The following is a 10,710-nucleotide window of genomic DNA, read 5'->3' as shown; positions in this document are numbered from 1 at the left end:
TAAATTTTACCAAAACTTAAGTAACTTTTGATGCAATAAATTCAAATTGTACTAGATTTTTTATTATTTTTATGGAGTAACTAGAACAATAATTGCTAGATATGAGAACATATCTAGGTTTCTAGAATTTTTAATGCAGGTGTCTGTAATATGTATTATTAACTTTTAGGTGGTGTTTGGTTGTGGATTAATGTTAATCGGATTTAATTTGATTATTCCAACTTAGATCAACTTAATTATTCATGTTTGGTTGATTCTAAAGTTATACTTTGACTTTAGTTATTCTTTGTTCGGTAGAAATTCGGTGGCTTAAGGCATGATTTGATATTACAATTTTTTAGTCTTACAAATTTTGTAATATCAATAATAAAACTCTTCTTCATAATTTTTTCATTTTGATTGAAAGAAACTCTAAAGAAAATGAATTATATACAAATTAATTCTTCATTCGGTAGAAATTTAGCGAATCTTATTAACTTAGCAAATCTTGTTTAATTAAACTTATATGTATACCTATTTATGTTGTCAAAAATATATTGGATTGTTGAATATTTTATTTATTTATTTGTTGTACATTTTCATGAATTATTTTATTAATTACTTTTTAGAATGTATATTTTGTTAAATTAGAAAGTTACGCCTTAAAAAAATTGGTTGGTTATGTTTCGACAAAGTTATAAGTTTCTTTATGCTATTTAAAAAAATAATTGCTCACTTTACTTTCCTTAAAAAATGATTGAAAATAGTAAAATAATGAAAAGTTAGACCTCAGTCCTGACACTTAATTACAATTAAACTATCTGAAAAAGTGAGTTAGTTTAGATCAATTTAGGCCAACCTAAAGACCGACTTATTTCATTTTAATCTGGCTCAATTAAATCGCATTTGACAAAAATAACAGAGGTCAAAGGCCCTAATTTCACTGTTTAGTAAATGTGATTGCATGAATTTTCTTAAAAGAACTTGACACAACAAATAGAAAACTCCTATTAAGAACATTAATTCTGGCATGTTAAAGAACAAGCAAAAGGAAAACTCAATGAAATATTGAAATTTGAAAAATACTTTTATCGAGTTGATCTATCATCTATGTCATCCAAAACTTTATTCCAGAGCAAGAAAAATTCTAATCTAAAGGTCCATGACTCTATTTCTTCGATATCTGTCACATGGGCCCAGTTATACATGACCTCTGTACGTTGATTGTTACTTTCTCTCTCTCTCTCAAACTGCAAAGCCCAATTATTATTACTGGATGTTATCAGCTTTTCCTTCAGAAAAAGGCTGAGCCTTTAAAAATGTCGTTTTGCCTGGTCGATTGCGCGCCTCTTTTTGTTTTGTTTTTGACTTAAAAGCATGTGATCATCTAATGGTCCTCTTCTAAAAATAATTACATATCTCAAAATTTGAGTTGATTTTTTAAAATATGAACCGTGTAAATTTTAAAGTATGAATATGAGAACGACCCATTATACATTACAATAACTTAAAAAAATATAATGAAGAGGAAATTCATGATTGAGAATTCACACATATATATAGATTTTGAAATTTTGCAAAAAGAACCAACGTTAGGATTAATGTAATTAAGCTCCATGCATGAATAACATAATGAATAGCTAATTTATGTTCTCTTCGTGCAACTTTTCTCTGTTAATTGTTTAAGAATTAATTAATGTCGTATTATTATGAAATATATACACGGCATTTGTATTTTTTTTTATTATTTATTAAATTAATTTATATGTATGATAAGGAAGCATAACCATGCTGATACATATTAACACAATTTGTTTTTGGATGATCAAATGTCAATAGAGAGCACACAAAAAAGATACATCAATATTAATTGTTTTATTGATTTTTTTTTTATTTCCATTTTTAAAAAAAAATTGTGATATAGCTCTGCAGCAAGTCAAATTTGAATTTAAAGATGAGGACCCCGCATCAGCTAGCTGTCTGGTGTCTTTTCTTTGTCTAAGATATGATGAAACACCTCTTTTACATCATGACAGTATACACAGGTTAATAATTAGGGTTTTGTTACTGTACCCTAGTTTATAATGATTCCAAATTAAGTTTTCTGAAAAGAGACAACAAATTGCCAAGTGCTGTCAAACCAGTTGGTTAACAAGAAATTTTGACATGGACATTTTGGACTTGCTCTATTTTTGCATGACTACTGTCACTTTTCAGAAATGCTTACACCTTTTAAACTATTAATGGCGTAAAAGTTTTGGGGCAGAGTTCATCTGGGGATAACAGTCTTCTCTACAGCTAGCTAGCCTAGCCTAGGCCATATATATTTTCTGCTCGTTATATAGTAACCATACATGCATATATAGGATCTCATCTTATCTCAAATTCGGAGTTTGCTTGTTTGCAAGCCATTGGTTTTTTCCTGTGTACTTGATTCAAAATTTTAATTTGGCCTTTGAGCATCTGGTAAGGTCCCTAGCCACTACTACACAATGAGATCTTTGGGTCAGAATCTGGATTCTCTGCATATCTCTCACCGTTTTGAGTTTGAATCTTGAATCAGGATTGTACAAACCAATCTAGTTCAAGCTTGTAATGCACCCGGCTCTTTAAGATTCGTGTAAATATATAATGAATGGATCAGATTCAAACTTGAGAAATTTTAACTTTGAAATTTGTATGGAACAAATGTGCATGAATCTTGATACAGTTCAAACTGCTCCGTTCGAACATTAAACCAAATTTAATTTGATATCCATCGAACATTAAACTTCATCAGTAGCTAGCTAACATATATATCTTGTTCAGCAACAAATTAAGGAGATTGATTCGGTTTGATATATGGTTGGTTTCATTATTGAATACTGTATGTTGGTTGGAGCGTATGAGCAACTAGCTTGAATAATTCATATTTCAGAAATGGAGTATATATATATTAATTAATTAGCTTTTGTTAGAACACTTGTGTTCAGAAGTTAACAAAATGTTGGTCAAATATATATAGAACTAATGAATGATAGTCCGAGCTGTTTAATATAATTTTAAGTATAATAATACGTAAGAAAATGATCCCAAAGATTATTATTTTTCATGCACATGTTGATTTAGTGAAATAATAATAGAAATAATTAAGCAATAATTGTACTTACACATAAAGTTAATTACTCAAAATTAAATGGTTAGTACGTTCAATGTGTGATGAAGTTGATGTGATTTTTAATTATCATAACTTAAAGGAACATTTGAAACGATTTGAATGTTCTCTATTGGCATGTGTTGCAGAAGATCACGCCCTGGATCAGATGCAATGCCATGAGGCGATAAGGGCAAGTTTGAATCAAAATTGGAAATAAATCTTGGCTGTTTGAGGCAAGCCGTGTAGTGCATTGTTGGAAAGGAATAAGCTGTAATTTGTTTCCATGAGTAGAATTATTGTGCAAGATTGTAATTTCGTTTTTTCTATTTAATCTCCCAAGAGTGTCTCCTGTTGAGATAACTCAAAAATATTATTGTAAGAGAAACCATTCGGTTATGAATAAAAGAGAAAGAAGAGGGTTTGAGTTGAGGACGTAGGTACTAAACTGGTACCGAACCTCGTTAAATTTGTGTGTTTGAATCTTATTTCTGTGATTGTTAGTATTTTAAGACATGGTATCAGAGCATGGTGATCAATCTGATGGAGAATCCTCAAATACAGCAACCCTTCTCGAACGACTAACTCAATTAGTAACCATGCAACAAACACAAATGAACCAACTCATGTCTCTCCAAACTTCCCAACACACAACCACACCTGCCCTACCCATGGTGACAACTGAAGGTCCTTCTTCTCCAATTTCAGTGAAATTGGATGGTTCCAACTACTCCATCTGGTCTCAGGTGGTGAAGGTGTATTTAAAAGGGCGTGACAAGACGAGGCATATTACTAGTGATCCACCTTTACCATCGAATCCAACATATCAGAAGTGGAGTATCGATGACTCGGTGGTTAAAGGTTGGTTACTCAACTCGCTTGAATCAAAACTTATGGTTAACTACATCCATTATGAAACTGCCTTTGAGATGTGGAAGGCTCTTGCAACCACTTTTTATGATGGAAATGATGAAGCCTTTGTGTTCGACCTAAATAGAAAAGTGACTTGACTCAAGCAGTCGGGTAAGCCGGTAGAAGACTACTATAATGCTTTGCAAGGTCTTTGGCGTGAAATTGACTTTCGACGTCCTAATCCCATGACAAGTGCTACGGATATCGAACAGTTCAATAAGTACCTTGAGAAAACTCGGGTCTATACCTTCCTAGATGGTCTTGATGACCGTCTTGACAATATAAGGGCAAGTGTGTTACAGATGTTGCCATTTCCGACCGTTGAGCAAGCCTATGGGGTAGTAAGAAGAGAGGCAATTCGACAAAGTGTTATGCTGAAAGGGGAAGAAGATGTGGTTCAAAACTCTATGGCAATGGTGTCAAGGGGTTACAAGTCATATGAGGGTAATTCAACTCTGAACAAAAATTACCCTAGTCAGGAGAAGTCAAAGCTCAAGTGTTCAAACTGTGGAAAAACATGACATGTTAGAGAAAGGTGTTTCGATTTAGTTGGCTATCTTGACTGGTATAAAGGAAGTAAAGGAAGACAGCTAGGTGAAAAGGGAAGAAACTAGGCCTTTGCTGCGACTACTAAAGGAGATGGGTCAGGTTCACCTGATCCGCAAGGTGTAGGCCGAACAGGGCATGCTGAGCAGAAGCTGATCCGAACAGCTCCAACAGGCGGACCTAGTCAACCAAGCTGCTCAGGCCAAACTCCAGATATTGCATCCCTTGAGGGAAAAGGTACACAACTTGATGAAGGTATGTTATCTCTAAATCATGCTAGTTTGGGTGGTTGGTTAATTGATTCTGGTGCCACTGATCACATGACTTTCTCTGAGAAGGACATTAGTGACATTAAAAAACCAAGAACTAATATGGTCTTAAATGCAAATGGAATTGGGTATCCGGTTCAAGGTGCCGGGAATGTAAAAGTTACTCAATCTTTGGTATTAAATAATACACTCCTTGTACCTTCCTTGCAATCACGATTAGTCTCTGTTGGACAAATTACTGAGGAGTTGAATTGTGTGGTTCTCATGTTTCCTGATTTTTGTATTTTTCAGGATATCCTCACGAAGGAGATCATTGGGCGTGGTTCTAAAAAAGGTCGCTTGTATCACTTAGAAGACTTAAGAGTAGGCAGAACTAACTTGGCGAATAGATGTTCAAAGACAGAAAATAAAATATGGACATGGCATAGGCGGTTAGGGCATCCTTCTTTTGGTTATATGAAAAAAAATTTACCTGATTTATTTTCTGGTTTAGATATATCTATGTTTAAGTGTGAGACATGCATCAAGGCTAAAAGTCATCGTGTATCCTATAATATTAGTATGAATAAATGTGAGAAACCTTTTGATCTTATTCATTCGGATGTTTGGGGCCCATCCCCAGTTGATTCTGTATATGGATATAAGTGGTTTGTGTTATTTATTGATGATTGCACTTGAATGACATGGGTATACTTATTGAAAAGAAAAGAGGAAGTAGCAGAAGTGTTTAAAACTTTTTATAAAATGGTTCAAACTCAATTTGGGCGGGCCATTAAATTTTTCCGAAGTGACAATGGAGGTGAATTTGTTAATAAGGTTCTCAAAAGTTTTTTTTATTGACAAAGGGATTATTCATGAAACCTCATGTGTCGGAACACCTCAACAAAATGGGGTAGCTGAAAGGAAAAACAGACATATCTTAGAAACTGCTAGGGAATTACTCTTTGAGAATCAGGTGGAGAAAAGGTTCTAGGATTGTGCAATAACCATGGCAGTATATGTGATTAATAGACTACCATCCAAAACGAATGACTTTCAAACACCTCTGAAAAAACTTGCAAATTTCGTACCCATACCATCAGTTCTGAGCTTACCACCGAAAATATTTGGATGTGTAGCATATGTCCATATTCCAAAGAATCAAAGGTCCAAAATCGAACCATGTGCTGTTAAGTGTGTGTCATTGGGACTTGGTATGCACCAGAAAGGATACAAGTGCTATGATCTAGTGTCAAACAGGTGGTATGTTACAATGGACGTTACATTTCTGGAAAGTGAATCGTTCTTTCAAACGACCAAATATCTCTCTCAGGTGGAGAATGAAGATGAGAGAGTTCTTTGGTTCCAACCAAATTTAAATCAAGTAAGAGAAGCCGAAAATTCCACTGCTGCTATACAGGACCCAGTTCGGGTTAGAGAAGAAACTGGCCCAGTTCGGGTCAGAGAAGGAGAAACTGGCCCAGTTCGGGTCAGAGAAGCTGCTGGCCCAGTTCGGGTCAGAGAAAGGGCCGAAATTCCTGAAGAAGGTGATGGCCCAGTTCGGGTCAGAGAAGAGGTTGATACTGTGTGGACTGAGATAAATGAAGGAGATGGTGAAGAAGTGATACAAGAAGACCAAGAACCACAGATCCAAGAGTCTCCTGAGGATATCCCAGAGGTAAGTACTTCTCACTTTAGATATATTCTACCTCCTAGACAGAACCGTGGAAGGGCTCCAAAAAGGTATGTTCCTGAAGATGGAACCAGTAAAGAAATTGAATACCCAATTGCAAATTATGTTACCACCAAAAGATTACCAGAACCACTGAAAGTTTTTTGTGATACGATGCTTACCTTACGAATACCAGAAAATGTGAATGAAGCACTTAAGGATAAAACATGGACAAAAGCAATGGATGTGGAAATGGAAGCATTGTATAAAAATAACACATGGTCCTTAGTTGAACTTCCGAATGGAAAGAAGGCAGTAGGGTGTAAGTGGGTGTTTTCTATAAAATATGATTCGAATGGTAATGTTGAGAGATACAAAGCCAGGTTGGTAGCTAAGGGGTATACTCAGACGTATGAAATTGATTATCAGGAAACTTTTTCTCCTGTTGCTAAACTAAATACAGTTCGAGTTTTGTTGTCTCTTGCAGCTAATCTAGATTGGCCATTACACCAATTTGACGTGAAGAATGCTTTCTTACATGGGGATTTAGAAGAAGAAATCTACATGGAACTTCCTCCCGGGTATAATAATCCGGGGTCAAAGCGAATAGTGTGTAAGTTAAACAAAGCTCTATATGGACTCAAACAGTCCCCTCGAGCATGGTTTGGTAGATTCTGTCAGGCAATGAAGAAGTATGGGTTCAATCAAGGGGAATCTGATCATACACTCTTTTACAAAAGAAGACACGAGAAACTAACTGTTTTGATTATCTATGTGGATGACATGATTATTATAGGAGATGACACATAGGAAATTCGAGTCCTGGAAGAAAAACTTTCAAGAGAATTTGAAATGAAAAATTTGGGTGGTCTAAAATATTTTCTTGGGATTGAGGTAGCCCGGTCTAACCAAGGTATTATTTTGTCTCAAAGAAAGTATATTCTTGACTTATTGGCTGAGGTAGGGATGCTAGAGTGCAAATCGGTTGACACGCCAGTAGTCCAAAATTTAAAATTGGGAGAATTTTCGGATCAAGTACCCACCAATAAAGAGAGGTACCAGCGGTTAGTTGGAAAATTGATTTATTTATCACATACCAGACCCGATATTGCATACGCAGTAAGTTTGGTGAGCCAATTTATGCATAACCCAAGTGAGGATCATATGGAAGCAGTAATGAGAATTATTAAGTATCTAAAGGGAGCTCCAGGTAGGGGCATACATTTCAAGAGAAATGGGCATCTAGGTGTTATGGGTTATACTGATGCAGATTAGGCAGGAAGTGTTACAGATCGTAAGTCAACATCTGGATATTTCACTTTTGTTGGAGGTAACCTTGTCACATGGAGAAGCAAGAAGCAAGGTGTAGTTGCTCTCTCAAGTGCCGAAGCTGAACTTATTGGAGTAGTTAAAGGTTTGTGTGAACTTCTCTGGATAAAGAAACTACTAACTGAATTGGGTTTAGCTCAAGAAGAAGCCATGAAGTTGTATGTTGACAATAAGGCAGCAATTGACATGTCGCATAATCCAGTACAACATGATAGGACCAAACATGTTGGTGTAAACCGACACTTCATAAAACAAAATATTGACTCAAAGGTAGTTCAGATATTTTTTGTGAGATCTGAGAACCAACTGGCTGATATTTTGACGAAAGGTGTAACAGGAATAATGTTCAACAACACACTAGACAAGTTAGGCATGACAGACCTTTACATGCCAACTTGAGGTGGAGTATTGGCATGTGTTGCAGAAGATCACGCCCTGGATCAGATGCAATGCCATGAGGCCATAAGGGCAAGTTTGAATCAAGATTGGAAATAAATCTTGGCTGTTTGAGGCAAGCCGTGTAGTGCATTGTTGGAAAGGAATAAGCTGTAATTTGTTTCCATGAGTAGAATTATTGTGCAAGATTGTAATTTCGTTTTTTCTATTTAATCTCCCAAGAGTGTCTCCTGTTGAGATAACTCAAAAATATTATTGTAAGAGAAACCATTCGGTTATGAATAAAAGAGAAAGAAGAGGGTTTGAGTTGAGGACGTAGGTACTAAACTGGTACCGAACCTCGTTAAATTTGTGTGTTTGAATCTTATTTCTGTGATTGTTAGTATTTTAAGACATTCTCATCATATATAAAATTAGAAGAAAGCCATTTTAATTAGAATATACATAACAATTTGCTCTATTTCACCAAATATCCGTGTGGGGTCTCAAATTGGGTACTTAGGACTGGATTTCGGGTCATTCAATTTAGAATCATCTCGAGTTTTCGATAATTTTGGGACGGGTTGGATCCGGGTTCTTTTGGCCTTTTGAAATTATCGAGTCCGATTGGGTATCGTTCTACTTGGGTGGCCAGGTTGTTTCAGTGTAACAGGTTTCACAATACAAATTAAGATGATAATCAGAAAGATCGGGTATACGGGTATGTTCAGGTTGGTTCAAATAGGGTTCGAGCCAGCTTTATTTCGGATTATAATTGGGTATCGGGTCTTTGGTGGTTCGATTTGAGACCGAATCCTCTGTCCCGCTGGGGACAAGAAATTCTTGCCCCCAGAGTCACTGTCAGTGGACCCCAGTTCAAAAATTAACAGTGATTGGCCCCACCCAGCAGTGACTGAGGGGGTAGGATTTTCCTACACCCTGGAGGGCTGGTGATCTCCTGTGGTTCGATTTTGGATCGTATTGGGTTCCTTTCAGTGGAGTCAGGTTTTGCTACCTCTAATTAATTGTGCAAGTGTTATGAAGTCGCTTTATGATTTAATGCTTAAAACAGTTATGTATTTCTATCATTTATGAAATGGACTAGGAGAACTATATTGAAATAATCCAACTATTCTCTTAATTTCTTGACAAATTACAATAAAGAAACATAATTAAGGTGTTATATATATATATATACTGAATATTGAAGAGAGAAAGAAAGGTTTCTTCATGCAAACGACCCTTTTGTGATTTATTTGGTCTCAGACTTTACAAATCCCTCCAAAGGGAGAATATATAGCTCCTTATATAAATTCACAACCGGCAGTGTACGCTCATTGTTACACTTGTCATTTTAATGTGATTTTTTCTTTTTTTTATTATCTTTTGGTGATGATGAAGCTATATATATAAAAAAAATTAAAGAAGAGACATTTATCATCTTATACGGTGTGTAGAAGTTTTGATTCGATTTATATTTATTAATCATAACATCGATCGTCAAAAATAAATAATTTGATAGATGGTCAAATTAATTCTGAACTTGAGTGAATATACAAATCACATCTATAATTATTATTATTATTTTTATATGGCTATCGTCAATTAATTATTGATCCTTTTTTTTTTTGGTTCTCGACAAACAATATAATTGCGATAGAACATGTGGGCCGGTTTAATTTATTCTATCTTGCATTAATTATCTAGCTAGCTAGGGTTCGATCTGAAAATGACAATTGCTTGTCAGCATTTGGAACACAACAGATCCAATTTGTTTATTAATTAAGGCGTAACAATTAATTAATTGGGAAGTGAAAAAGTTATTGTTCATCTTTTAGATAGGATCTATAGCTAGATGTCAACACAGATATTGGATCAGGATATGGTACCTAACTGTTATAATATTAAATTATCTGGCAGTTTGAAATTATACACTAAATGCTGTGTCACTTACTGGTACATATTAAAAAATCAAAACTAGATATTATTGCCTGTTAGTACAAATGTTAAAATATGCAAACCTATGACATGGTACTAATTTGAAGATTTTAAACCACCTAAAGATGAACAGGTACAGCACGCGCGTACCGGCGTTACACATTGGTGCCGGTACTGTATATACTAAAATTAAATCAAAATTGCTGCAAAAAGCTGTACTATTTTGATATATAATCGGCAACAAGGCAATAACCCCTGTCAGGTTTCATCCAAAAGCCAAAGCTTTCTAATTCTCTTTTGATCAACATAATAACTGCTTCATTGAACATGCAGCTGTGTCATCACTCAATTTCATACCCTCATATTAATCTATTAGAGAATATCAAGGTAAAAGGTGAGAGGTAAGGAAGCATAGTGACCCTCATTATCTCTAGATATCATGTGCATCAGCAAATCTACAAAAGCAATTACAATCACCTTATGTGTTTTTCTCTCGTTCAACCTAAGGTAACAATGCAACAGTTCTTGCAACTGTGACCATTCCCTGAGCTCATACGCCGTTACCATCTCCTCCATCG

The sequence above is a fragment of the Carex rostrata genome, chromosome 8 (assembly GCF_964058835.1).
Source record: "Carex rostrata chromosome 8, lpCarRost1.2, whole genome shotgun sequence".
Classification (NCBI taxonomy): domain Eukaryota; kingdom Viridiplantae; phylum Streptophyta; class Magnoliopsida; order Poales; family Cyperaceae; genus Carex; species Carex rostrata.
Note: the sequence above shows the minus strand (reverse complement) of the source record.